We start from the raw sequence: 7454 nt of genomic DNA, 5'->3' as shown, positions 1-7454 counted from the left end.
CCATCTCCATGGGGAATGCAGAGCACACAATGCTGGAGACCCGGATTTTGAAGATTGCTGCTGTGGCGACTGGATGTGCACTGACATGGAATCCCAGTGTGGGGTGTTCAGAGGCGGGACCAGAGGCTGGCGACATTACTCATTCGGTAGACTGCTTAGGTAGATTGAACACAAAGCCCTGGTTCAGTCCCTAGCAGCTGGTAAACTGGGCACAGTGGCCCAAGCTTCTAACTGCAGCACTTTGGAATCGAGGCAGGAGAATCAGAAGTCCAAAGTCAACACCAGCTATGTAGCAAGCATGAGGGCAGTGGAGCACCCCATCATCTGCCTGCTGCTGAGTATTTCCTTTCTGACCTGCGTCCCACTGGAAGTTCCTGGGCTTGGAAGGGGCAGCAGTGAGTACCCCCAGGCCATCTGGAGTGCCCCCAGAAACCTCACAATATGTGCTCCCTCAAATCTGAGGAAGCCATTCTTTTCACACCAGGAATCCCTGGTAAAGAAGTCAGAGCCCTGATTTGTGTCCTAGGAGATTCAGGTGGGGCTTCTCAGGAAATGGGAGGCATTGGGGGAAGAGCATACTCCCTGCTAAGAGGCAGCCTTTGCTTGGCATGGAGAAGCAGCCATCTGCGCAGGCACTGGGATATCAGGGAGGATGGGTCTTGGAGGTGGACAGAGTTGGGTACCAAACGTGGTTCAGAGTAGCCCTGAACACATTGCAGAACCCCCTGAGGCTCTGTATGGGAACAGGAATACAAGGGTGTCACCAGGAATGAATAATACACACGATAACTACATCAGTCAAAATCCTCTAGTGGAACAGAACTAATAGAATGAATATATTTTTTCATATATAGATATCATATATGTGTGTGAATATACATATACATACACACATATAAATGAAAAGGGGATTTATCAGAGTGACTTACAAGTTGAGATCTGGCTAGTCCAACAATGGCTGTCACCCAAACCAAAGTCCAAGAATCTGGTGGTTAGTTGTTCAGTCCACAAGGCTGGATGTCTCAGATGCTGGTTGTTCTTCGGAATATGTTGGAATCCCAAAGAAGTAGGTTCTAATACCAATGAAAGAATTCCCCAGCAGCAGGACAGCTGAACTTGCCAGCAAGAGTGAGAGAAAGCAGGCAAAAACACCCCAAAAGTTTCCTTCTTCTGTCTTGAGGAAAGCCCAGCAGAGACCACTCACATGGACGTTCTTAAAGCCAAAAAGAAAGTATTTATTGCCAGTCAGATAGTGCCTGGGAAACTTGCCCAAACCATTCAGCCCTGATCCTCATAGCTCTGTCTTTTATACACAAAAGCCACGTCCTGGTTGTCACACTTCAGTTGCAAGAAGCAGAACTACAGAAGCCAGAAAACAAGGTTAGCACATTTACAGACATCCTTGGACCTACAGACTAGGTCTTTGTTAGACTAGGTCTTTCTTCCCATTTTGGCAGGTGTTGGGGCCTACGTGCTAGGTTTTAAGGTCATAATGGTGCTTTTAACATGGCAGCAGTCATGCTAAGGCCTGGGGGCCTGTTACACTTCCATATCCTTTTCGGTAGGCTGCCACCAGAAAGTGTGGCCCAGATTTAGGGTGGCTCTTTTCACCTCAGATGATACAATCAAGAAAAGCATGTTGGGATGTTTGGGTTTTAGTCGTTCCCAGGTGTAGCCAAATTGACAACCAAAATTAGCCATCAGAGTAGGCATCAATAAACTGTGTTGGGATGGAGATGGGTGACAGGGTGTACCACTGTTGGAGCATTGCCACCACCAAGAAGAGGGACAGCAGGATGGAAATAGAAAACACTATCCTGAGTGAGGTAAGCCAGACACAAAAAGAGGAACATGGGATGTACTCACTCATATTTGGTTTCTAGCCATAAATAAAGGACATTGAGCCTATAATTCATGTTCCTAGAGAAGCTAAATAAGGTGAATCCAAAGACAAACACATAGGCATCCTCAGGAATATTAACCTTCATCAGGCAATAAAAGGAGACAGAGACAGAGACCCACACGGGAGCACCGGACAGAAATCTCAAGGTCCAAATCAGGAGCAGAAGGAGACGGAGCACGAGCAAGGAACTCAGGACCACGAGGGGTGCACCCACACACTAAGACAATGGGGATGTTCTATTGGGATCTCACCAAGGCCAGCTGGCCTAGGTCTGAAAAAGCATGGGATAAATCCGGACTAGCTGAACATAGCGGACAATGAGGAATACTGAGAATTCAAGAACAATTGCAGTGGGTTTTTGATCCTACTGCACGTACTGGCTTTGTGGGAGCCTAGGCAGTTTGAATGCTCACCTTACGAGACCTGGATAGAGGTGGGCAGTCCTTGGGCTTCCCACAGGTCAGGGAACCCTGATTGCTCTTCGAGCAGATGAGGGAGGGGGACTTGATCGGGGGAGGGGGAGGGAAATGGGAAGCGGTTGTGGGGACGAGGCAGAAATCCTTAATAAATAAATAAATTAAAAAAAAAAAGAAGAGGGACAGCAGTGATCCCCTTCCTAGATCCAGAGTGTCACCCATGGTAGGCCTGGCTCCCATGAGCTCCACAACAGGCTCCCCCTGCCCACTCCTCCCCTACCCCACCCAGATCAAAAGCATCTAAATCTACATAAAAATCAGGGTTTCACTACCTGAAGGTCAAAGGTGGGGAATACAGGATTAACTGGGAGCCTGGTGGTTTTAGATGAAGAAGCTGGGAAGCAGAGTGAGACCAGCTTCTAAGGAATGAAGATAAAAGTCAGGAGGGTGTGGCCGGTATAACTCGCCTGGGTAGGGTACTCAGGGGGCACAGGCAGTTGCTGGAAGAAAGTCTGAACCTCCCTGTGCATCCTCCCTAAACACCATCAGCACTATTTTTATGAATCCATTGATCAGTAGACTTGCTGATCATCTGTCTAGTTCTCTCCCTACCAGGCGCCCCTTGATGCCCCAGGGGCCTTAGCAGGATGCCTCTCAGCCTACAATCAAGCTGTGGGGTAAGGGTCTCCTGTTTCGTGCCTCAGAAGCTTAGATCAAAAAGGCCACGTGTGTCCAAACATCCCGAGAGGAAAGGAAGGACAAGGTCCCTGAAAATAATGGCTCCTTATGGTATAAAAGGCCAGAAGAGGGCCAAACGCACAGGCCACATTCCACTATGACCGTAGGAGGTGGCATGGGTAGGGTGTACTGGGCCGAACTGGTCCTCAGGGACCATGTCTGATGACCCCGGGACATGGCAGCTCCTTTCTCCAGGCCATGTCTGAATCCTGTCTTTCTCCCTCTCAGGTCCTAGAAACAGCACAGTCAGTGGGCAAATAGCTTCCAAATTCTGTCTCCTCTCAACCTCGGCCTCAAAGTCCCTCCCAGATAGGATTGCCCCCATCTCTGCTCTGTTGTCCCCTCCACCTGTCTTGGTCTTGTGGTTTGCATGTGTTCGCCCTCATGTAAAAATTGGTGCCTGGGAGGTGTCCTTGATCTTCATGGACCTCAGTGCTAGCTCAGTCTTTATGTCAACTGGGTCTGTGGCCTCGGCTAGTCCCTTCACCTGTCCCAAGCCTTGGTTTCCATCATGGCTCGTAATGAAATCCAACTAAACAGCCACTAAAGTCCTTCCTAACGCCACACAATCCAGTTCCCTTGCACCACAGCGGCAGTCACAAGTCCCCCTTCTCCACCAAGTCATCTGCATCCCGGGACAGGGACTTGTGCTTGCTCACAGCAGAGTCCTGAGGACCCAGAATAGTACGTGACACCAGCCACACCCACTCTCAAACAGGTATCCAGTGAGCAGGTGAGTTGACAAGTCCCTGTGTAATGAGTGCATGTCACGAGCCCAGAGCTGGCCTCGAGGCTCTGAGTGAGATCACAGGGCAAGCCACTAGGGTGGTGGCGAGGCACAGCGGGGATGGGGAGGGGGCTCTGCGTAGAGCCCAAGGAGGCTGTGAATGGCCAGGGTCGCCCCTTTACCGGCTCCAGAGCCTTACCACCGAAGCCTTTCTTTAAGCCAGTAATCGGTCTTACTGTCTTCTCTTTCATTTCAGTGTCTTCTGTTTGCTTCTCAAGCAAAGAGATAGAAACCGTTTGAGATCAGGCATCAATGTGCCCAGAAATCTCATAGCTTCCTGGGAACACTGCAGCAAGCCCAATCGCAGATGACCAACTAGGCAAGGCATTCGTAGCCCACGAGAGACGAAGCCCATGTCAAACACCGGGAATGGTTAGGCTGGGAACTCCAGGTTCACACAGCTGTGAACTGGAAGAGAAAGTTCTATCTAATTTATTTATTTGACTATTGTGGGTGAGGGTACACATGCGCCACAGCATACATGTGGCGGTCAGAGATCAACTTTGTCATATCTGTTCTCTCTTTCTGCCTTTGCAGAGCTCTGGGGGGTCAAGTGCAGGTCGCCAGACTTTCACAGCAGACGTTTCTGCCCACTGAACTGTCTTGCCAGTCGGGGGGACTTTTTTGTTTTTATTTATTTATTGTTTTGCTTTGTTGTTTGTGGGGCTTTTTGTTTTGTTTTTTGTTTGTTTTTTCCAGACAGTGTTTCTTTGCGTAACCCTGGCTATCCTGAAACTTGCTCTGTAGACCAGGCTGGCCTCTGACTCACAGAGATCCACCTGCTTCTGCCTCACAAGTGCTGGGCTTTAAAGGTGTGCGCTACAGCTCCCAGCTAGAAAACATTTTAAAAATCATCAAAATCACAAATAATCCATGATTGGCAAGTTCAGATGAGAGTAAGTATCACGCGTGGAGTTGTATTGGTGCCGTTATGACACACTGAGGGTGGAGGACAACAGGACAATGAGATGTAGTTGTCGTGGGTTTTGTTTAATTAAGAGGGTTTTGGTAGTAACCCAGGCTGGCCTCCAACCTGTGATGATCTTCCTGACTCAGCCTCCTAAGTGCTTAGATTGCAGACATGTGCCCCCACACCCGGCTTGAGGTATAAAACCCTTTCAAATGTCCGCATCGGCAGCCCAGGGAACCCACCACCGAGTGCTGGAGGAAAGACTGGAAGTGTGATTACTAAATACTATTAGTGAACACCTGGTTGCCCAGTAGCACCAGGTGGGGCAAATGGTTCTGACGCTTCCCTACACTGGGAGCCTTTGAAGCCATGCGGTAGGGGGGCTGCACCTTCCCCATCTTCAGAAAGACTATGGGGAGGAGCAATGTGAGCCCTTCAGAGGGACATGACGGGTGGGGGCAGAGATGGGGGCAACGGTCAGGGCAAGCAAGGGTGGGAGGCAAATTCATTTTTCTTTTCTTTTTTTTTTTTTTTGAAGTTAAAAGTTCCTTTAGTTTTTATTCCTGATACCACTACCTGATTTATTGAAAAGACAAAGACAAAGCTACCACAGAAAAAGACGCTAGGAATGTCCATCTAATGGACACTGCATTGCATTAATCAATAGCTGCACCTTTTGCAGACTGTGGCTATGGCGGTCCTGAGCAGAAGGGCCTCCTGGCTAAGCTGTGGTAACTTTTCTGACTATGCATCACCATTTCCTTCTGGGGCAGGTTTTTACAGTTCCTCTAAGGTGTTCAGGATGGCTGTCTCAGCGTAACCTGCAGCTTTCCTGACAACTCCTTGCGCTCTCTCCTGCTAAGATCCGCAGCCCTTTTCTGCTGTTCTTTTAAAACCTTTGGCTACCATATCCACCACTTCCACCACCAGATTCATAGCCACCACCACAGGGACTGCCTGAGCTTCTTCTACCAAAACTGCCCCCTTTAATGGTGCCATAATTTGATTGCTGTTGTCCACTATAATTCCCAAAGTCATTATCGTTGCCACCACCATCATAGTTACCTCCACCAAAGTTTCCTCCTTCTCTGTAACCATCAAATTCTCCTCCACCGCCACCACTTGGTTTCATGCCCTGATCCACCACCACCATAGCCTTCTCTACCGCTGTAACCAGGACCACACCATTCTCGCCACCATCACCACCTCCATAACTAGCTCTGCTGCCACCACCTCCACCACTATGGCCTCCACCAAAGTTTTCACAACCAAAATTACCTTCACCACCTCCAAAGTTTCCTCCACGACCCAGAAAATTGCCAGATCCACCCTACGACCTCTCTGTGACCCTGCAGACTGCATCTCTTCTTTGGGAAGGGCCTTTTTCACTTCACAATCATGCCCATTAGCAGTGTGGTTTTTCTGAACAACAAGTTATCAACTGTGTCTGATCATCAAAAGCTACAAAAGCAAATCCTCTTTTTCCCACTCTGCCTGGCTTCTATAACTTCTATGGTTTCAATCTTAACATACTTTCAAAGTAGTCTCTCAGATTCTAGTCTTCTGCCTCTTCTTTAACTCCACCAACAAACATTTTCTTCACCATTAAATGGGCACCAGGCTCTACAGAATCCTCTCTAGAAACAGCCCTTGGTTCCCCGACATGCCCCATTCAACCTCTTGTGGCCTAGCACATACTGCAGCATCCTTCTCTTCCACACAAGAGTAGGTCACAAAACCCAAGCCCCTGGAACGTTTTGTTTGGGGAATCTCTCCTTACCACACAGTCTGCAAGTGTGCCCAATTTCTCAAAATGTTCTCTTACGCTATCATCTGAGGCTTCAAAGCTCAGACCACCAATAAACAGCTTCCTCAGTTGTTCTGGTTCCTTTGGATTGTGGCCCTCCATTTTGAGACCAGACTCGCCCCTTCCCACTTGAGTTCAATATGGGACCCAGAGGAAGAGCCAAATTCATTTTTCATTCTGTTCCCTTGAGTATTCTGTGAATTATTCATCATGTGCAGGTATCAATTTATTAGTTGAAGTTAAAAAACATGACATAGAAATATACTTTTGTCAGAAAAATAATTAAAATCAGTTGGGATGTGTCCATCAAATGGGGTGGGTTTCTTGTTTGGTTGCATGGCTGTTTTGTTTATTTAGTGCTGGGGATTAAACCTTTGGATTACCATGTGAATGCTGGATAAGCACTGGCCCACTGAGCTACACACCCCTAGCCCATTCACTACTTTTTGAGATAGGTCAAAGTTGCCCAAACTGGTCTTGAACTTTCAGTCCTCCTGCCTCGGGCTCCCAGCTAACAGAGACTTCAAGCCTGTGTCATTACGCATGCCTTGGCCAATGTTTAACTCTGCTTGGGGGCAGGCAATGGGGTCATGGTCCAGGACTTTTCTGGGTGTCTAGTTCTACTTTAGTAAGTCCAAAACTGTCACCCCAGCTCAGAGCCTTCTCTCTGGGAGGCAGGCTATTAAAAGACATTTTAATTTTCAAGTTCCTGTCTGTCTGCATTTTCAAGTCTATCCATTATTTAGGCATTTTGAAATGTGTTTCTAAGAATAAAGGAGGAAATCGGTCCCCTCTGGGACAGACTGACTGAAGATGGGGCTTTGGCCGGTGTGTTTCGAGAGATGGACACCTGGCCCCACAACTACTTTTTTAATCAGATCATTGAATTCTCC

At 48.1% G+C, this 7454-nt stretch overlaps 1 pseudogene; it reads right to left on the bottom strand.

Moving 5' to 3' along the window:
• Positions 1-5643: 5643 nt before the first annotated feature.
• LOC121451086 lies at positions 5644-6663 on the bottom strand (annotated as a pseudogene).
• Positions 6664-7454: the final 791 nt, after the last annotated feature.

The sequence above is a fragment of the Microtus oregoni genome, unplaced genomic scaffold (assembly GCF_018167655.1).
Source record: "Microtus oregoni isolate MIOR12 unplaced genomic scaffold, Mior012 000007F_ref0000211, whole genome shotgun sequence".
Classification (NCBI taxonomy): domain Eukaryota; kingdom Metazoa; phylum Chordata; class Mammalia; order Rodentia; family Cricetidae; genus Microtus; species Microtus oregoni.
This window is presented reverse-complemented; position numbering and strand designations above follow the sequence as displayed.